This window comes from Manis javanica, chromosome 5 (assembly GCF_040802235.1).
Source record: "Manis javanica isolate MJ-LG chromosome 5, MJ_LKY, whole genome shotgun sequence".
Lineage (NCBI taxonomy): Eukaryota > Metazoa > Chordata > Mammalia > Pholidota > Manidae > Manis > Manis javanica.
This window is the reverse complement of record NC_133160.1, coordinates 48,308,652-48,330,949: the sequence shown is the minus strand read 5'-3', so window position 1 is coordinate 48,330,949 and position 22,298 is coordinate 48,308,652. Positions and strand designations below refer to the sequence as shown.

The window sequence follows — 22,298 nt, the reverse complement described above, 5'->3', positions numbered from 1 at the left end:
CTGACGGACAGCTGTACCAACCAGTGGGACGGCGGGCCGGGAGGCGAGCTCCGCCCAGTGTGGTTCAATGGCTGCTTATGGCTTCCGGGAGAGGCGTTTTCCCAGAACACCCAGGCAATTCCGCACTCGAGCGTTCATTGGTTTAATCGTGTCTTAGAAACAGGCCCGACCGGTTAGGTGGAGTTCCTGATTGGGCGAAGCTTTCCAGGCCCCGCCCCGGCTCGGGGCAGGTATCTGCCCGCGGCTTGAGCCCCCTCGGCAGGAGCGGGTGGAGAGGTGTGTGCTGAGTGTGTCGAGTACCGCTCTGCGTCCGCACCCGAGTTGCAGTCGGGCTCATTACGCCTAAACGGCGAGTGAAGCTTCGCGACGGTGCAGCCACGGAAACCAGCAGCCGTGGCTAGCTGAGGCCGTCAGACTCAGCACATGGGGCGCGGGGAACAGCGGCTGTACTGAAGTGCGGCACCCGGCCAGGCCCTGCTGGGCTCTACCTGCTGAGGTGACCTCTCTCCGTTATAACTCGTCTGTTAGGATTGATACCCAAAGGGCACAGAGAAGAAAGCCCGTTTCAGTGAAGGGCGGAACAACTAGAAGTGAGAGAAGAGTTAAGAATGGGATGAGGTGCAAGTTCGGGAGGTGACAGAAGTGTGCAGAAAGGGAAACACGGTAATTTTCCGAAGAGGGCGTCTGTCTGAATGAGGGGCTCGTAGCAGAGCCGCCTGGCCCCAGTTCTGGCCCACATAGCACTTGGTATTGTGATTCTGTTCACTCCTGAAATTAGGCACATTTCAGCTAATCAGGAACTTTGGCTAGGGTTTTGTTTAAAAGAACAGGTTACTTAGCAGAGTGGAACCAGTTAGTGTGGAGTTTGGGAAACAGTTTACGGTATACATTTTTTTTAAGTTGATTTCTTCAGACACAGGATTCTCAGTTCCATCTGTAAGATAAAGTCTAACTGAAACAAGCAGGCAACAAAAGGCAACAAAGGGCCAGGCAGTTTATTTGAGCGCAATCCCGGGCAAGGTTCACCAGTCTGAAACACAGGCTGGAGAAGTTGCGCTCAGCAGGGCAGGCAGCGAGTTTTTAAAGAAGCTAGGGGGGAGGCAGAGCTTAGATTTACAGCACGTGAGGATTGGCCAGTCTAAGGCACATTTTTCAGGTTGGGACGGGGCAGCAGCCGGGGACTTTGGCACATCAGTGTCCGACGTGCTCACCCCTCCCTCCGGTGCCTCTAGCCTTATATTCCAGCCTTTTGGTTATAATGGGTGCCAATTCAATCTGGCTACTTCCAGCTGAGGAGGGGCGGCAAGGGTAGCGTTGAGCCTGGTGGGAGGCCAGAGGCGGCTTGGAGGGAAGGGGCAAGTACTGATGTACCCACATGGTCTTGTGCACTTCTACTGTCCAACCTCTCTATCGGTGGCCGGAGGTTCTAGCAGATACGTTGCCTTCGTCTGCCAGGACAAATATGTCTAGCATGATCACTCAGGCTTTGCCCCATCTAATACTGCAGTCTGGATGGTGAGAGACAGACTGAGGCTTGTTTGTAGCAGGCAGCCTGGACGAAAGAATGGAAAGGCGAGCATTGGGCAGGACAAGGGGGTATCTTTCTTAGGAGTGAGAAGTAAGGTAGGTAGGAGAGGTGTCCAGGGGAACTTGAGATAAGAGAGTATAAGGGTTAGGGATGACCAGGTGAAGAGGGACTACAGCTTCATTGATTATCTGCAGGTCTTGAACAAGCTGGTAGGCCCCTGATGGCTTCTTGACAGGAAGGATTGGAGTGTTACAGGGAGAATTAGTTGGTACCAGAAGCCTTTGGGAAAGAAGATAGTTGATGATAGGTAGGATGCCCTTGCGATGGGCTTGGGAAATAGGAAATTGGGGTCTAGGAGAGGAGGATGGGTCTTTGAGGTGAATGAGGACTGAAGCATGATGGCTCAACACTACAGGAGTAGAGGTGTTTCAGACTATCGGGTTAACGCCGGTCGATGGTACAGGAGGGTCTGTGGAGGGCTCAGGGCTACAATTTTATTGGCTAAGATGATGAGTGAGCTCGGTTGGGATGACTAAGAGGCAGGGATATAGAGGCACTAAGCTTGGAGAGGAGATTTCTCCCTAACAAAGGGATGGGACAGGACGGGATGACTAGAAATGAGTGGGTAAGAGGATGGCTCCCAAACGTGTAGGCTACTGGACCTGTCTCTAAAGGCTTACAGGGGGTTCCCATGACACCCACGACTGAGACCTGAGAAGGATGTAAACGCCCGTGAAAGGAAGGTAAAACAGAGTAGGCAGCCTCTATGTCCACTAAAAAGGAGATGGACTTACCTGCTACCCACATCATGGCCCTGGGCTAGGCAAGGGTGATAGGGGTGTTCAAGTTTAGGCATCTTCAGTCTTTGAGTAGGCCCAGCAGGTCTGGAGGAGAGTCCCTCAGGGGGGCCTGCCTCCCACGAGACTCTGTCATGGGGGGATGACTTTCCCCAACTGGGCTCTCTAATTTCCAATGACCTCTCTGAACGCAAACTGGGCAGGGTTTAGTCGGCTTGTTGGTCAGGTTGGGGCATCTCTTTGCCTAGTGGCCTTCTTGGCCACACCGGAAGCAGGGTCCCGGAGGCTCACAAGCTCTGGACCAGTCTTTGGTGTGATGAGACCCCTGTCCTGCTGGCCACAGGGCCACCACGAAGGCTCAGGTTTGGGACACTGTCTTCCTCTCATGTTCTTCAACACGGGTATTAAAGACTTTAAAGGCCATGGTTACCAGGTCACGGAGTGGAGTTTGGGGTCCCTCTTCTGCCTTTTTAACTTACGTCTTATGTAACTAATACTTGTTCTGGTGAAATCTAGTTCTTTACTAGTTTAGGAGTAATAAAACAGTGACTATAAATGACAAAAGACTTACAACTGACAATGGTTAAAGATCTGATGAGAACTTACTGTAAGACAGTTGACATAAGGAAATTTGGATATTTCATTAACAAAAAACATTCAGTAACAAAGTTTAGCATTATTTTCTTTGACAGTGCTTTCTAGGTAATTAAGCAGGTAATTTTATATCAGATAAACAAGCCAAACCAGCCAAATACTTCCTCTAATGAGAAAAAAAGTCTAAATTGGCTAAATACTATCTCTAATGAGAAAAAATTCCTCTGACGTGTTCCAGGGGCCCTCTGGAAAATATCAGAGTTAACTAGAGGTAAAAGCACCTTTTTAAATTTGATTTTGGGAAGCTGTTAAAGTTTTTTTTAAGGCATTTGTCTAAATAGAATCATAAGTTACTATGAAACAATACTTATGTATTTAACCAGAATGACAACAAAAGATTTTAAAGGCAAATACAGAAGGTTGCAGTTATTGGCAAAGCTTAGCTTTTAGTTTTTTCATATTAAGATGTCATTAACTTAAATATTCAGACAACTCATCGAGACTTTAAGCATGAGAAACTGTTTTGATTAAACAATTAGAGAACTCTTTGCAATCTTTTAACATTAAGAGCAGACTAACAGTTAAGAAAACTTTCTTTTTAGCTGAAAACAAAATTCTAATTTTGCTGTGCTGTGTAATTGATACCGAGACTCATTTGCTTTTATTTTTTGTAGCATGACTATATTAAATTCTTCCACAAGCTTTCTACAACTTTCCTTTTACATTCAGTGTTCTCCCTTTTAAATAAATAGCTGTACTTTAGAATAATTACCTTCTTATACCCTCAACAAAATGAATTTCCATTCTTTATACTTTCTCTTATTAAAACACATCTTTTTAGCAAGTAGAGATGTTCTCTTCTTTAAATAGCTTTAATTAGACCTCAAAACCATTAGGAACTTTAATTTTCAGTGAACACTGAGAAGTGGGCTATTGCAAACTATTGCACTAGCATTCTTTAGATTAACAAATTCATGAACACTTTATAATTCCTGACACCATGTGCTTTACAGCATAATGTCTAAGCACAAAATATGTCTACTTGGCAAAACTTTCAAGATTCTAGGTCACTACAAAAATTTTCAGGCTGCAGGCAGGCACACACACTGCAATACACAATCACTAAGATGTTCACTTGCTGTGCCTAGCTCACCTACTCTCAACAACCATGTCAGACCACTTACAAAACGGTGGGTGTGGGGAGGGGTGTATGGTCGGGAGAGAAAGGAGGCAGATCTGTGCTGGGAGGAGTCTTGTCTGTGACTTCTGGAACCAGAGGGCAGGAGGAGCGTGTTCTGGTGGGGGAAGAGGGCAGTGAAGGTGGAAGGAGAGGGGGAGGGGTGGTGCAGCCACCGGAAGAGGAGAGGAGCAGGAAGATGGCATGGTTGAGAATGTAGGACTTTAAGATGGCAGCCACATGGGGGAGGACAAAGAACTTAAAGATGGTGGTGGAGAGGGGTGAGGGTAGTGAGCTGAGAGAGGTGGGAGACTAAGGTCCTCCATTGGATCTGAAAAGGAAGAAGGACTAGGCAGAGTAAGAGGCTAGCAATCTTTAACTGGAGATTGGGCCAGGAGAACCTGGGTCATTGAACACTTAACATAAAGGTCTGGGTAGGAGCACAAAGTCCAAAAAGCCTGCACATATGGGATTTCACCCCACTCTCTGCTCCGGTGGCAATAATTAGTCAAGTCAGTGAGGAGGCCAAAATCAAAAGTTCCCTCAGGGGGCCAGTGAGATTGGTTGTCCAAGGGATACTGAGGCCAGGCCTGAGAGCAAAGTAAGACCAGCTTCCATTTGCAAACTTCTTGGGAGAAATACAGAGTAGCCAAATTAGAAATGAGACACTGCAGCAGGGTCTGAGCCTCTCCTTTTGAGGGCTGGTTCCCCATGTCTGCGCCACTCCCCAACTAATCCCACTGAGAGGAGTGCCCAGTATCCCAAGTGCGCCAAGTCAGGGGAGACGGCCTGGGAACCTGGGTAAGGGAAGTCTCCCACACTGCAGGGCCAGGGGCGGGTATCCCCGATGCCCACAGTGGATGGGTCAGATGCCCCAACCTGGACGTAGCTACGATTTTGAACGGACCAGGTGAAACGGAGTTAGGAAGGGAAACAGACCAGGGGAAACTGAGGGACTCACCGGAAAATAGTCTATGCAGCAGAGAGCAGGCTGAGGTCCTGGGTCAGAGAAGGAGGGGTCAGGGCCGCTGATGGCTGGTCAGGGCCCCACACTCACGCTCCTTCCCAGGTTTTTTGGCACCAAATATAAGATAAATTCTAACCGAAATAAGCAGGCGACAAGAGGCAACAAAGGGCCAGGCAGTTTATTTGAGCGCAATCCTGGGCGAGGTTCACCAGTCTGAAACACAGGCTGGGGAAGTCACGCCCAGCAGGGCAGGCAGTGAGTTTTTAAAGAAGGTAGGGGGAGGCAGAGCTTAGATTTACAGTGGCATGAGGATTGGCTAGCCTAAGGCACATTTTTCAGGTTGGGAGGGGACAGCAGCCGGGGACTTTGGCACGTCATCAGTGTCCGATGTGCTCACCCCTCCCTCCTGTGCCTCCAACCTTACACCATCCACTGAGAGAGGGACCATGGTCTTAGAGCAGGGTGAGGGCCTCCAGAAAATAACAAAGCAAGATAATCCATTGTGGGACTTGGTTTGGCCTGCTGGGGGCCCCAACTTGTTTTTCTGACTTTACCCAGGTGCTGCTTTTCTTCCTACAACACTAATAAAGTGATTTGCCACCCAGCAGTTTAACAAGCAGGCCCAAAACAAACAGGAAGGATTCCATCTTGAAAATAAGATTGCATTTTAAAACCCAGTTAGTTAAAAAGTAAGTTTAACATACTCTTTAACAAACAGACAATAACTCAGCCCACCTTGGGAGCAAAGCAGGCAGTCTTGAGCAATATGCTCCCAAACCAGGAAGCTGCAATCCTGTGAGGAAATCAAAGCAGTATATTTCTTGTAAATAACCAGAAAGACTAGTAAGAAACTTAATGTCTCTTAAAAGATAAACATTTTGGGACCACCAAGCAGGTGTACATCCCTAGCCCTTTGTCTCTCAACCGCCTATAAAACCCTTAGACAATGCACCATCCTGGGCTCTCTTGTCCCCTCCTGCTGCAAGCCAGGAGCTCTTTCCTCTCACTTTTATTTCTAAATAAAAGCCTCTCACTTGCTCCCCTGCTTTGAGCATTTGTGAAGTTCATTCTTTGACTCCATGAACAAGAACCCCTGCATCAGCAGCAGAGCCAGCTATAGGAGGGTGGGAGGGCAGGAGCTTTTCAGGTTTGTGTCTCCAGCATCTAAAATCATGTCTGATCTACAGCAAGGACTCAGTAAATGGTGTTTAAACAGACAGGCCTGGGATCAGATCACTGTGCCACAACATTCTAATTGTAATCACTCCTCTCTTGATAGTCACTCCCCAAATCTTGAAAACAAACCTGGTTTTTTCCCCTGCTGTTCTTGAGTTTGGGCTGTTAGAGACATCTCTGGCTCTAAGGGGCATGAAAGTGGCAGTGTATGCCCTGTGCATGGTCCTAGGGTGATGGGAGGCCTGATTAAGGCCACTGAGCCTGGAGAAAGTGTGTGCTAGGGGATTTTGGGAAAAATCCTTCTTTTCTTTCTGCACATGAGACATGTGGATGGTACCGCTGCAGCTATCTTGCCACCCTGAGTGGAGTCCCTGCACAGTGAGGCAGAGAGGAGACATGGGGAGGCATCAGGCCTTTGATAACTATGTTTAGAGTCAAGTCAGCCCTGAAATTTGGAGTTTACAGTTTCAAGAACCAGAAAATTCCCCACCCCCTTTTGTGACTCTTTAAAGTTGGGCATAAATATAAAAGTAATTGTAACTTAACTAGTGTGACTTGGTGCACCAGCAGAGTGTGGCAAGTGAGTTAACCTCCCTAAGGATCAGCTTACTCATAAATGGAAGTAGGACAGTAACAATACCAGTTTTCTTTGGTTGAAGTAAGAAGCAAATGAAATAATGCCGGTACACGCTTAGCACAGGCCAGGCACTAAATGAGCATCCAGAAGATCAGTATGCTTTGGTATTTTCCATTGACAGCAACGTCCTTACTTGCCAACAATTCCTCCAACAACTGGCTTTTAAATTGGGATAAGTGTACTGATAAATTCGGAGGATTCATCACCACATCACATGGGCATCTTCTGGAAGATGGGCCTGGCTTAAGCAGTGTGGAGCCATTGGCCCCATTTGCTGCGTGAAGTCCATCTGGTGGAACGTGCCAAGCCTCTGGCAGATGTGATGACACACTAAGCTCACAGATCTTTAGGTCTGTAAACACAGGAGTGAGCTTTTCTCCGTTGTTAGCGTAGTTCTGTGGTGCAGAATCTAACAGCATTTATTTCATGAGAATCAGTGTGACCTAGAGCTGGGTGGTAATGCATTACCATCAAAATCAGATGTGTGTTGTTTTTTCTCCTGCCCTAGCAGAGTCATCTGACCTGCTGCTGGACCCAAGTGAGCTGGGGCTCCATTCTGGAAGGTCAGTAGAGGCCCTGATTTTTGGGGAGATTCTTGGAAGGCAGGAAGAAAAGCATACATGCTTAGGAGCTGAGGTGTTGCTGTGAGCACAGGGAGGACAGAACAAAGCAGAGGGGAAAGCTTTGCAACCAGAGAGGGTGACAGGGAGAGCTAGAGGAAGGCACACGCTCACACACACACACACACACACACACACACACACACACACACACACTCATGTGCCCCAGAGGGTGGTTGCCTTGACACACACACACACACACACACACACACACACACACACACACACACACACACACACACACACACACACACACACACACACTCATGTGCCCCAGAGGGTGGTTGCCTTGGCCCTCAGTGCCTTCTCATTCTTACTGAGGCAGATTAACCAAAAGTGAGCACACATGTATTTCCATCCTGCATGCTGGTCCAGAATGTTGCCTTGCTGCCTATCAGGAAGAGGCTGTAGGACCCATCCATGGGCTCGGGGGGGCCGATGAGAATGAGTGAGGCAGTCCTCAGAGGAAATAGTGCTGTGTTAACTTCTGTGAAACCCAAAATTCAGGTGCTGTCCAGAAAATTCCTGACTGGCTACATTTCTGGGGGAGGTGGAAATTGTGATTAGATGTAAGTATTAGGCCCTGGTGTGGTGACTTGGCCCTGCAGAAGTGACACCATGGTGAGCCTGTGTGTTTCTTTTTTAACACTTCTGAGATACAGCCTCTGCCAGGCTCTTTCGGCCCATGCTGTCAGAGCCCAGCCACCATGCACAGGACCTTGTGGAGAGGAACTCTGACTGCCAGCAGAGATGCCAGCACCCTGCCTTGGAAATTGTCCTCCAGTGCTGGGTTGGGCTGGAGTGGCTCAGAATAGAAATGAGCCTTTATTGTGTTAAAAAGAAAAATCTCAGGCCCATAATTTTTAAAGTTAGGGCCCCACACCGAATTTTAATACCCAGCCTAATTGCAGTGCCAGTCCCCTCAGGAATATAACCCTTTCCCAGCCAAACAGCTCACTGGAGGTAAGCCCCCTAGGAAACCTTTCCCCTTTTCCCTTCCCCCTCAGGAGGACCGTCTTGTCTGAGCATGTAGACTTTGCTAATCGGTGCATTTCTTTTCTTGCTTCCTTCCTCCCTCCCTCCCTCCCTCCCTCTCTTTCTTTCTCTTTTTTAAATGCTTTTTCAGCCTTTCCTTAGCCCTTGGGAGCACCCTCTATTTGCTAGAGGGGATGTTGTCCAATTCATGAATTACTTAATAAAACCAATTAAATCTACATATTTACTTGGTTGAATTTTGCTTTTTAACACCTGCCAGCCCCTGCCTAAATTGCAGATTTGTGTGCAGAATACATGATTGTTGCCCTATTAAGCTGCTAAGATTCATGGTGGCCACTTACACAGTGAGAGAGCCAGAGTTCTTGCCCATCACCCGTGGCTCCAGAAGGGAGACCTTAAGTGTCAGCTCCTCCCTTTTTTGAACTGATCTGTATGAACTGAATTTATAACTTGCTGCTAAAGGAACCTTGCAGATGGGGCCCCCCAAGGCCCTATAAGGTGATACTGAGGTAGGGCAGCAGGGATATGGGGCAAACATCATGGTTAATTTTTCCTGCCTATGATGAGATATAAATAGCATAGTAAGAACAGTAGGGACTCCATCTTAAGGCTAGGATTCCATTTTAAAAGTCAGGGAGTTAGGAGGTAAGATTCCTATGTCACCCTATCTTAAGGCAGGGCAAGCAGTTCTAAGTGATATGTTCCCAGTGCTTGAGGGTAATTACTATCTTGGAGAAGAATGGGATCAAGAAATTCCTTGTGTTATCTTATAGAATATCTAGAGACTGTGAATAGTGGCATAATATCTCTCACCAGAGATACACATCATGAGACCACAAATCAAGCCTGCACCACCCCCGTCCCCCACTGCCTTTGTCCCATTCTTGAAAGCCTTAAAAGACAGAATCCTGAGTCCTCCTCTCTGAGGCTGCCTACACTCCCCTTTCTTTGAGTGTGTACTTTTTGCCTTAAATAAAGACTTCTCTGCTCAACTGTATTTTGCCTTTGTACTCTTCCAGTGGTGAGCATCTTTGTTACTTCGCTATTTGGTTAAGTTTTCTAGACTTAAGCACTAGTCTTCTCTCTCTCTCTGTTCTAATTCAGACAAGTAGGGAAGGGCTACTGAGAACTCTTAGGCTTGCAAGTTCCCATCACTGGATGGGACTTCAGCTGTAAATTATGCTTTTCAGTAGTCTGCCCAAAGATCTCCTGTCTTTGCCTTTGGGAAGTTCTCAGAATATCATCTCACTCCACTCAAAGCTCTGTGGCTCCCCCAAATCCTGGGGTGGTAGGGTCTCAGTCCCCATGCTGTGCAGATTCAAGCAGACACTGGACACCAAGTGACCCTGGCTTCAGGAGTGGGCAAGGAATCTGCCCTGTGCCGAGCAGTTCAATGAGCTTCACTTTCCTCCCTCTGCTCTTCCTTACGCTCTGCTACCTGCACAGCTGATGCCATTTACTCTACTCTCATTTTAATGAATTCCTTCCTTATCTACACTCTTGTGGCCTGTTGGAGAATTTCTGGATCAGAATCAAGAACCCTCCCCCCATCCAGGTTGAGGTTTCACTAGTGCACAGGGAGGTTACCTTCCCAGAGGCAGCTGCCCAGCAACAAAGGTGTGAGCTGGCAGGTCCTGAAGGATCTATGCTCCAGGCAAGGAAAGTGCCACTAGGGGTGCAGGACACTGACCACCACTGAGTCTAGTGAGGTGACTCCCTCCTACCAGCACTGCCCAGGTGTTGGGTAAATGGGAGTTTTCAACCAGAATTTCTGCCTGGCCTTGATAGTGGTATGCATATAAGGGCCTATTTGCACATCAGTGGGATATTACCAGGCAAAGCTGCGGTGGGGAGCAAGGGGTAGAAATTAGCAGCCATTCCTTCCTCTCCTCTGCTCTTGGTACATTGGGCAGGTGCCACCATTCACCAGGGATCCGCCCATGGAGTTCCTACTAGAGGAAAGAGAAGCAGGCTCCAACTGCCCCTGGAGTTGGGAGAGCTGGAGCAGGGAAGTGGAGAGCCAAGTAAGAGAGGGTGAAGAGCGCCTTGCGGCCAGAGAGGGAGGACAGAGTGTGCCGGAAGAGAGACTGAACCCTGAGAAATAAAAGCCTCTTCCCAACCTCTCACCCCTGTTTTCCTTTGGTCTTACTAGATTCATAGTTAATTTGGAACCCCCACCCCCTGGAACCACAAAACCAGGCTTGCGCCTGTTTTCCCCACTCCTTCAGGGTTTTAAGCACTCTGCTGGTTAAGTAGCTCAATCTGTTTACAGACCTCGTAGCCTTGGAGGCTGGGAGCCTCCTTTCTCTTAAAGATGACATTGCATGTGTCTGCTCTGACCCTTGTCTTGCTGACTCTCAGGGCTGTCTTACTTCTTTTTTTCTAAGCAGTTCCATGAATTAATGTGTATAAAGTACCTGGTGCATTAGATGTCAGTCTGGATTGGTTCTCATGGAAGCAGTGTAAATGGTTGGCGTGGGAGGCACAGAATAATTGGGGAGTAGAGAATTACTAGAGGGAGGGTAGTTGTTACACTGTGATGTCTAATAAGTTTGCATCCCTTCTTCCTTTCCAGGCACTCAAACTTCAGAATTTCCTAAGTGATGAAAGGCATGAAGGTGTTAATTAAGGATGTTCTGTTGTGTTAAGAGGTGATTTTGTGAAGATCCCTAGGTTAGTGAGGATAATGTCTGGTTACCAGGGGAACCAGCTGTGTGATTACTGGCTTGGAACTTTCTATCTTCCAACCCTCACCCCCCACTCTTGACCTCAGGGGAGGGGAGAGGGCCTGAAGATTGGGACCAATCACCAATGGCCAATGATTTAATCATTCAGGCCTATGTAATGAAGCCTCCATAAAAACTAAAAAGTACAGGGCTCAGGAGCTTCCAGGTCTGTGAACACTTGGAGTTGGAAAGAGTGGTGTGCATGGATAGGCATGGAGGCTCCATGACTTTTCCCCAGACTTTGCCCTGTGCACCTTCCCCATCTGGCTGTTTCTGAGTTGTGTACTTTTGTAATAAACTTGTGATCTAGTAAGTAAAATGTTTCTCTGACTTCTATGAACTGCTGTAGCAAATTATTGAAACCCAAGGTGGGCGTCATGGGAACCTCAGGTTAGAAGCCCAGGTGACAACTTGGGCTTTTGATTGGCATCTGAAGTGGAGGGCAATCTTGTGGAACTGAGCCCTTAACCATTGGAGTCTGATGCTATGTCCAGGTAGATAGAGTTGAGTTGAATTGTAGGATGCCCAAATGGTGATGGAGAATTTTTTGTGTAGAGAGATAACCCACACATTGGAATTGATCACAATCAGAGTATTAGTAGATTGCTCAGCCAGCTTCCACTGTGGGCAGTGGAGCCTAACTTCTACAGGACTTGACTTAGAGCAGCATAGAACACAGATTTCAGGATGATCTGGAGGGCTGGGGACAGGAGGGAGCTGGGGTGTTCACACAACTCCTGAGAGTTGGGTTGCTGCAGAGGGTGTCATTTCCCTGCTACTTCTGGCCTGCTGGCAAGAAGGGCCAAGAGGTCCCATGTCCCTTGTCCTGTTCCCCGTTTCCAGGGTTGTGGGTGGGACGTCTGGAAAAAAAGCCCTCAGACATTTAGAAATCAGCTGGAGCCCTTTTTTTTTTTTTGAGAGGGCATCTCTCATATTTATTGATCAAATGGTTGCTAACAACAACAAAATTCTGTAAAGGGGACTCAATGCACAATCATTAATCAACCCCAAGCCTAATTCTCAGCAGTCTCCAATCTTCTGAAGAATAACCAACAAGTTCTTACATGGTGAACAAGTTCTTACGTAGTGAATAAGTTCTTACATGGTGAACAGTGCAAGGGGCAGTCATATCACAGAAACTTTTGGTTTTGATCACACATCATGAACTATAAACAATCAAGTCAGATGTGATTATTCATTTGATTTTTATACTTGATTTATATGTGAATCCCACATTTCTCCCTTATTTTATTTATTTATTTTTTAAATAAAATGCTGAAGTGGTAGGTAGGTGCAAGATAAAGGTAGAAAACATAATTTAGTGCTGTAAGAGGGCAAACGTAGATGATCAGGTCTGTGCCTATAGACTAAGTATTAATCCAAGCTAGACAAGGGCAACAAAACATCCATGAATGCAGAAGATTCCTCTCAAAACACAGCTGGAGCCCACTCTTAAAATGGAGACAGCAGGCACAAAATGGAGTCACTGGTGCTACACCCGTTAGCAAACCAAGATGTATACGTAATCTAATCGTAGTTTCTCTTCCCCCCAATGTGACCTTCACCCTGGTCTGTGGAATTACGTGGTCAACACTAGTGAGATAATTTGCCTGATAGACCCTTTCTTTCCCCTTAGGGAGATGACCTTAATTCCACCGCCCTCCCCCACCCGTCCATTTCTGGCTTTAAAAAACCTTTCTTTCGTCCCGGCGGCGGCCGTGCGGGGTCCCGCCGGCTCCGGGCTCCGCTCCGCCGCGATGCCGCGGGCTCCGGGCTCAGCCCCGGGCCCGCCCCGCGCGCAGACGCCCGCGGAGCCGCCCGTTGGCCCGGGTGCCGGTCGGAGCGGGGCGGGCGCGCCGGCCCCGGTCCCGCTGCCCGGCCGCGACCCCGGGCGGCGGCGGAGGAAGCGGAGCTTTGCCCGGGGCGCGGCGCTCAGGGCCGCACGGCCGGGTCGGACCGCCGAGCTCTGCGGCGCCGGGGGAGCGCAGGTCGCGGGCGACCGCAGTGGGAGCCGCGGGCCCCCAGAGTCAGGACGGGTAACCTAAGGGCGGCAGTTCCTGGTGTGAGCGCTCAGGAAATGCATTGTGGAAGGCGTCTTTGTTAATCATAAGCTTGAAATCGGGCTGAAAGGATGAAGCAGGTTTTCAACGTTTTTCAAGCAAGCAATAAAGCAAGTGAAGAAGTTAAAAATACCTTTGCCAGAGCAAGAAATGGAAAATACAGACTTCTGAAGATATCTATTGAAAATAAGAAACTTCTGATTGGATCATATAGTCAGCCTTCAGATTCCTGGGATAAGGATTATGATTCCTTTGTTTTACCCCTGTTGGAGGACAAACAACCATGCTTTATGTTATTCAGGTTAGATCCACCAAATGCCCAGGGATATGAATGGATATTCATTGCGTGGTCTCCGGATCATTCTCATGTTCGTCAGAAAATGTTGTATGCAGCAACAAGAGCCATTCTGAAAAAGGAGTTTGGAGGCGGCCACATTAAAGATGAAGTATTTGGAACAGTAAAGGAAGATGTATCATTACATGGATATAAAAAATATTTGCTATCACAGTCTTCTCCTGCTCCATTGACTGCAGCTGAGGAAGAATTACGACAGATTAAAATCAATGAGGTGTCCGACGTGGGTGTGGACGCTAAGCCTCAGACACTACAAGGAGTAGCATTTTCAATTTCTCAAGAAGCTTTTCAGGCTTTGGTGAGTAACAGACAGCTCAACCATGTGCAATTGGAAATAGATATAAAAAATGAAGTCATAATTTTGGCCAACACAACAAATACAGAACTAAAAGATTTGCCAAAGCGGATCCCCAAGGACTCAGCGCATTACCATTTCTTTCTGTAGAAGCACTCCCATGAAGGGGACTATCTGGAGTCCATAGTTTTTATTTATTCAATGCTGGGTACACGTGCAGCATAAGGGAGCGGATGCTCTACTCCAGCTGCAAGAGCCCGCTGCTGGGGATTATGGAGAGACAGCTACAAACGGATGTTATTAGGAAGATCGAGATAGACAACGGGGATGAGCTGACTGCCGAGTTCCTTTATGAAGAGGTGCACCCCAAGCAGCATGCTCATAAGCAGAGTTTTGCAAAACCAAAATGTCCTGCAGGAAAAAGAGGAATTCGAAGACTAATTCGGTGTCCAGCTGAAACTGAAGCCACTACTGATTAAAAGCTGCGTAGTATGATACTAATTATTTTAAAAGCCCAGCTTTTAGTGCAGGAGAACTGAAATCATTTCATGTTGACATGTAGTAGAGTAAAAATTGTACTTTTTGAAAAACAGCACTTTTCACTTCTGAGTGTTTTTAAAACTGATGTTATAGAAGACTCATGATCTCTATTCTTGAGTTAAAGCTACAAAAGGTTTTGACATAGTGATGTTTATGTTGTCGCACTGTTTTCATAGAGTGATGATGCCACAATTTCACATGATTCTTTAAATTTTATACAGTTGGGCCAATTCCAGAAAGTCTAATGTCTCAAAGTAAGATACACTTATCACTCTTAGTGAGACAGCATATTTTTTTTCTGTAAAGGAGAAAGATATTAAAACATTCATATTACTTAATAAATTTGTTAAGGACCAGGTTAGATTATATTCTAAGCTGAAAACTTAGTGTGCCTGGGAGGAGGTGAGAGTTTGCTAACTCTGAGGAGCAGTGCCGGCACCGAGACTGTGGACTCTTGCTCTGCTTTTATTGCAGCAGTGTTTTCTATTTGACTTTTTGGTATTCTAAATGGTATTAATATTTCAGAAGATTAGCTCACTCTGAAATTTAAGGGTACCAGATATTTTCTGTACTGCAGGATTTCTGATGACATTAGTGTTTAAACATCTTTACTACATTCTCTTCCTAGTGCTTTAAAACATTTCCATTTCAAAAGTAGTTATTTCATTATGAGTAGTGTGGGGCCAAATATTTATATTCAGGTTGAATATTAAGTTAATATTTAGAAGAAAACTAAACAATGTTGAAAAGGTTTTAAGTAACAAGATTGATTTCTCTCCAAAATGATGTATTTATAGGCCGATTGTGTTCTTCACAAATACTCAGATTTAAGAAGACTTTGAAAGTCTTGGTACTTAGTCAACCTAGTACGGATTAAACCATCTGTATCTTTTTCAAAACATTTTTAGCTCTATTCTAAAGGCTTGCATTTTCAGGGACAACCTACAGAAGTTTTGGACCTCATTTTTCTTGGATACTTGAACTAGAGGGAGCTGAGCACTTCATCGTGTTAAATCTGTTAACCTGCTGCAGGAGCTGTGACTGATGAGTTTTCTAAATGAACTGTAGGAATCCAGGATTTAAAATTTCTTGATCTAAACTTTATGCTGCATAAAACAAATATGAGAAATGCACATTTCATAGTATAAAATACGAAATGCTCATTTTTACACCTTACTAGCTAAGGTAATATATGCACCTTTCAGAAATTCGATGTGTGTTCAAGTAAAGCATATTAGTATAATTATGGGTTAATGGTTTTTTTTCTAGAATTAAGAATATTTGTGTGAGGTTTTGCTTGTTTACAAATAATCAGACTGTAATATTTAAACATGCAAAATAATTGACAATGTTGCACTTGTTTACTGAAGATAGACTTTAAGTTGTTCATGGGTGCACATGTAGACACACACCACATTGAGATCCCTGGGCTGCACTGCAGGCCATAGCTGAAGCTGTTACTTTTAGTCAAAAATAATGTTAACCCAAGGGTATAAAATAATTTCACAGTGAATGTTTTTCTGTACCATCAATGTGCAATTATACTTAAATTCTACACTACATGAAAGTAAATAAACATTCCAGAATATAGATGGGATGATAGAGTCTTTATATTAAATCAACAATTGCTGAACATTGGTGATGCACTTAGTGTAACATTGAGAGTGTGTCTTAGGTGGTGTCGTAACAGTGGGAGGTGAATGAAGCATTCCCAGTACATTTATATAGCAGTAGAGAAGTACATACCTTCTGTGGACATTTTATAAGTGCATTTTATATCACAATAAAAATTTTTTCTCTTAAAAAAAAACCTTTCTTTTTCTTCAGCTCGGAGGAGCTCCTTTCTACTTGCTGTATAGGACACTATCCAACTAATGGTTCACTGTTAGACCTGAAGATGTAAATTAAATTTAGACCTTCATATGTACTCAGCTAAAGTTTTATTATTTAACAGCACTAACATGGGATGCCCCAGCCCATGAGTTGGCATGATGGTCCTGGCTAGCGTGGGCTTTGAGAGGTAGTGTGCCTGGCACACTCAGTGTCCTTCCCAAGCCCTCAGGGATGTTGGATGCAGCCTGTGAGGTTCCAGTGTCACCCCTTGCAGATGCACAGACTTGTGGGCCAATTGCAGATCTGGGTGCAGGTCACCAACCCCTGTGTGCATCTCCATAAGCCATAGGGCTCCCAGCTGACCTCACGAGGAGACAAGCCCTCTTCTGATCCCCTACTCTCCATGAGCTGAGGGGATGAAACTTATCAACATAAGGGCCTCAGGGAGCCATGGATGACCTTGTGAAGTGGCCTGCCCTGGAAATGCACATCAAAACCCCAGTGAGGCCCCACTTCATACCCTGCAGGATGGCTACCATAAAGAACAACAGAACAAGTGCTGGAGAGGATGTGGAGAAATCAGAATCCTCACACGTTGCTGGCAGAGATGTAAACTGGTGCAGCCACCATGGAAAACAGTTTGGCTGTTCCTCAAAAAGAATATTTCTTAAATACAGAGTTACCATGTGACCCCACAGATTTCACTCTTAGGTACATACTCAGAGAAATGAACAGCAGGTACTCAAGTATATGTACACGAATGTTCAAAAAAGCCAAAATGGGAAACAGTCCAAATGTGGATAGACAGACACCGAACTGCAGTCTGTCCATATAATGGGATATTATTCAGTTAAAAAGGAATGAAATGCTGATAGGCTACAACATGGATGAACCTTGAAAACATTATGCTATGTGAAAGAAGCCAGAGATGAAAGGACACACATTAGCCCATTTATATGAAATCTGCAGGAGAGAGAAATCCACAGGGACAGAATGCAGATTGGTGTCTGCTGGAGCTGGGTGTCAGGGGAGAGAGAGATGCTTCAATGGGTGAAGGTTTTTACTTTGGAGTGATTTGAGGATATATAAGCTGTCTCCATGTGCACTGCTCTGTCCCTCCTGACTTGACCATACTTGGAGAGCACAGGCCATGGTCCAGGGGGCCTTTCCCGCTTGCTCTGAGGCCCACACTTCACTTGGTCTCTACCAGTACTCCTGCCCCTGCAGGTCCTATGTAGGTCCTGGAAGTATGGCTCAGCCATCTTTTTCTGGAAACTTTAGAGAATCCAGGTAGATGGAGCAGAAAGAACTTGAAGCCAGATAGACCTGAGTGACCTAACTCTGAGGGCTCAGTTTTCTCATCTGTAAAATCAGGATGCAAGACCCCTAATGCTGATGGGGGATAGACATGGGTGCCTGTCCCTTGTGGGCACCACAGCTGCTGCTCCCATCTTCCTTTCCTTACAGGGATACTGGCTTTTCTGGTCAGAAATTCAAACATGCTCCTCCAGGGGATTTGCTCTCAGGGCAGAGCTCTCACCATGCAATACCCTTCTCATGGGCTTCCCTGTCTCCCAGATTTGCATTCTGATTCCCCAGCCCCTTGTGGAGGCACATGGGGTCCCTTGTTAACCTCTACCATCCTAGCTCCAGCCACACTGAGTCCTTGCTGCCCTCCATGCTTCTCGCGCCTACACTCATGGCCTTGAGCACCCTGTCCCCATATCTCCACGGGTTCCTGGCACCCCTCAGGTCAGGAGCAGATGCCCCCTCCACTGCCAGCTTCCTCAGCTGTAGTACTTCCCCTGCCTGAGTGTTTCCCTTAACCCTTCAATTCCCTTGCAGTGTTCTTTTCCCATGGTCTCATCAGTCCAAATCATCTGTGGAAGGGTACTCTCCACTGTAAGGGCTCTGCAGGTTGTGTGGCCGTGCCTTGCCCAGAGTCAGCAGAGGTCTTCTGGGGTTGGTCTGTGTGTCCCAAGAGGCAGGTCCTGACCTGAAGATGCTGAAATATTCAGGGAAATTGGGGCTTGAGAGGCCTTGATTAGTGAGGGGGATTTGAGTACAGAACCATAGAGTCTTAAGAGCTCAGAAGCAAGTTATAAGAATGTTCCAACTCCCTGGAAGCCTGGGAAAGCTGCATGGAGAAGACAGTAGGGTGTCCCCCACTCTCTGCTTCCTGCATGAGGGTCCTCTGGCCACACTCTGGCCTCACCCAGGACAGGGTGTCCTAGGGGTCATCACCCAGGAGCTACGTTCAACAAGAAAGGTAGTGGGTAGAGGATAAACACCTCTGCTTCCAGGCCCCTGGGCAGGACATCTCCCAGCAGGCCCCACACACTCCCTACAGCTCCTCAGGGGCTGCCCTTGTCACCGACAGTGCCACCCTGCCCTGCTCCTGCCCACGCTCCAGCAGGTGCATCCTGGGATCACCTCCCCAGAATATTGTTGCACTTAAATGGTGGTCTTGGTCTGGTACTGGGGGAACCCATACTAAGCCATGAGCAGGAAGGTAAGAATTTCAACATTAAAATGCCTGGGGAATCTCCAGAGGGTTCTCCTGGTCCTTTGCAGGGCCAACACCTTGGTGATAAGGTCTGTGTCAGTGACAGGCAGTAATAAACCCAGCCACATCGCACACTGACAAACTAGGCAGAGGTTCCCAAACTTTGGGAGCACTAGAGCCTTCTAGAAGGCTCAGCGCATGGATGCCTGGGCCTTAGCCTTGGAGTTTCTGCTGCAGTAGGATAGGGTGAGCCCAAGATTTGCATTTCTAGCCAATTCTGAGGTCATTCTGGAGTTGATGGTCCAGGGACCACACTTTGAGAACCACTGCTCTCAACTAGAGGGCAGAGAACCCACAGATCAGGGCTTGAGATGCTCCAAGGTGAGGCTGGTGGGAAATACCTGTTGAACCAGAGGTTTCCTAGTTTCTGCTGATAAAAATGACCCCCCCGCTGCCCCCGCATCTCTGCCATCCACACCTGGAATTTTTATGTCTTGTGATTTTAAATTAAATCAAGCATATTTTCCATGCAATTAGTTCAAAGCAATTAGTTCAAAGCATATTTCCAAGCAATTAGTTCAAACCTGACTCCAGCATAGTTTTCCCACTTCTGAACCTGTCTGGACTTGTCCTCAATTCTGAGTTGCTATTCAAAGCAACGGCCACACGAGTGTGGTCTACACTTTGGTAAGAAAGCTGTTCTCATCACGCAGTTCTGAGCTGACATCTCTGGTTAGCTTGTCAGCTCCAGGGCTGTGAGGCTCTTATCAGTAACAAAGTGCTGCATTCTTAGGTCAAACATTTGAAAATACTGCAAAGTCCAAGAATGTCTGTTTTGACTTGACAGGTAGCAGTACAGAAGAGCTTTTTGATTTGTCTTCCCAGGAGGAAATTTCAAAGCTTTTTGAGCAAGTAGACACCCCTTCGCCTTCCGGAAGCAACAGGGCTTTTGTCTGTGGCTGGCTCTTCAGAATCTCTGAGGCATTGTCTCAAAATGCTGCTTTGTTAGCTTTTGGATCAAATGTTTGGCATTTGAATTTCATCTCAGGGTGGTTTTAAGGTGATGGATGAACAGTGTACAGTAGGACAAAATGACAGAAAGGACAAGTGGGGGAAGGATCAGCTCAGTATGACATGAAGGTCTCCCAGCTTGTCAGCCAGGTGCCCATGGTCAGGGAAGAGTGCTAAGAAGACACTGCTCCTCCCCATGGGGTGAGATGGTCTCTACAGGCAACACAGCCAGTCTGGTCTTCCTGCTTCAGCATGGGTGGAGGTGCTGGGGCAGTGAGGGATGACATCCCCTCTCTGCTGGGGGCTCCTGGGGCCCACGCACCCCAAGCTTCCCTAGTCCTTTCTCTGTAGACCTTGGAGGGGCAGCTGTTGGCCAGTGGCCAAGTGGTTCTAGCCACCTCCAGTAACTCTGTCGTCCACCCTGAGTAGGAGCAGAAGCTGCCTTTAATTGAATTTATAAATTTAAGTCGAAGTTCTGGCATATGGTACAGTTATAAAGAATACAGAAGAATTTATAAAGAAAAGCTAGGACCTCCTGTCCTGCCCTCCTCCCCTGCCCAGTCAAGGTCCTGGGGCAAACACTTGCTACTGTTTCTATTTTGGTTTTCCTCTTTTTTGTTTTGGTTGGTATCTCTACAAATCTAAATAATAAGCTTATAATTCAATTGTTTGATTTATCAACTTTACACATCTCCAATGACTCCGTTACAGGGAAAAGCTAGCTTATGAGGGATTCTTAGTTCATTTCATTGTTTAGTTTTAGTGGTGACCTTTGCAGCTTTTAGTAAATAATTATCCATTTGCTTTGTTTTCCATCAGTGATAAGGAGTGTCATCTCTCTGCCCTCCCAAGTGAGGTTAGCAGTTCTCCCAGCTGTCTCATCCTTTCATCTTCATACACAGTCAATGAGTTGCTGTCAATCCCAGGCTCTACTGCTTTAGTAACAGAATCATGATCTGTAATGTCATACCTGGGCACCTTGCCTGAAGACCATGCTTCCTAGTTTCTCTTATAAGTAGCTGTGTTTCATGACTCCTCTGGTTGATGATATACAATTTGAAGTGTTGTGTGGGACTTCTTAAGAGTAAGGTAGCTGAGTCATCTTTCTCCCTTTATCCATTCTCCTACCTGAAATACAGGTGTGATGGCTGGTGCTCTGGCTTCACTTTTGGACCAGGAAGATGTAGGCTCTATCCTAGGGATGGTGGAGTGGAGGTGGAAGGATTTGGCTTCCTTATGATTTCATGTAGCTTCCACAAGAGTTCTGGATTGCTTACATACAGACTTCTTTTAGGTGACTGGGGAGTACAAGTCTATTTTGTTTGTGTCATTTTGGGCTCATTTGTTAGATGCAATGAAATCTAATCCTAACTAATATAGTCAGAAATCTTTGCATTTACAGTGTCAAGTTTAACTACATTTACCTTCCATTCTACAACAATGATTATATCTCTTATCCATCATCTAGATTGAATCTAAATACTAAAGATGAATAACAGAGTTCACATCACGGTGACCAAATAACTGTTGACCACTACAGAACCACACAGTACGTGAGGAGTCGCTCTGCTCTCTCAGGACATTCGTGCCACTCCAAGGATGATGTTCCCAGACTCAAGGGCCAGTGCACTCCCTGTGCCATCCTCCTCATGTCATGTTTCCTTTACTTTGCTTCCTACTTGGACCATGTCTTTATGGTGCAGCATTTTGTTTTTCTTGGAGTTTCCAGTTGTTTTCATCTCTGTTGTTCTTCCTGTCGACAAAATAATGTGCATTAATCACATCCTATAGTCTTCCAGACTTTCAAGAACATAGTTCATTGCCTGAAACACCTTTTACCCCTCAAGCCATTCCTTATGGAATCCTGATTGGAACCCTCTTTCCAATCCAGATGGGCTTTCTTTAACTCTGGAAATGTTACTCTATTTTTTTGCATGACTTTCTCCTCTCTATTTTCACTTCCCTTACTTTTGTCTCATAATTTGGGTCTCTCTCTCTCCCTGTATATATATATACATATATATATATATGTATATATATCTGCCCCCCACCCCCAAACACATCCTTTTGTTTTCCTGTGCCCTGGTGTGATGGTTAATTTTATGTGTTGACTTGACTGGGCTATAGATGCCCAGAGAGCTGGTAGAACATTGCTTCTGAGTGTGTCTTAGGAGGGTATTTCTAGAAGAGACTAGCATTTGAGTTGGTAAACTGGTTAAAGAAGAAAAGAGTGCCCTTGCCAGGATGGGTAGGCATCATTCAGTCCACTGAAGGCCTAGACAGAACAAAGAGGCAGATGAAGGGCAAATTCAGTCTTTTTGCTCCAGTGGGGACACCATCTCCCATCCTCAGACACCAGCTGTCTTGGTTGTCAGGCTGTTTGGCTTAGGCCAGGAATCACCATCAGCCCCCAAGGCCTTTGGGCTCAGACTGAATTACAGCACCTGTAATTTTAGTTTACCTGGTGCTCCAGGAAGCTG

At 46.3% G+C, this 22,298-nt stretch overlaps 1 pseudogene; it reads left to right on the top strand.

Moving 5' to 3' along the window:
• The first annotated feature begins 108 nt into the window (after positions 1 to 108).
• Positions 109 to 21,561, top strand: LOC108406918 (twinfilin-1 pseudogene; annotated as a pseudogene).
• The last annotated feature ends 737 nt before the right edge of the window (positions 21,562 to 22,298 follow it).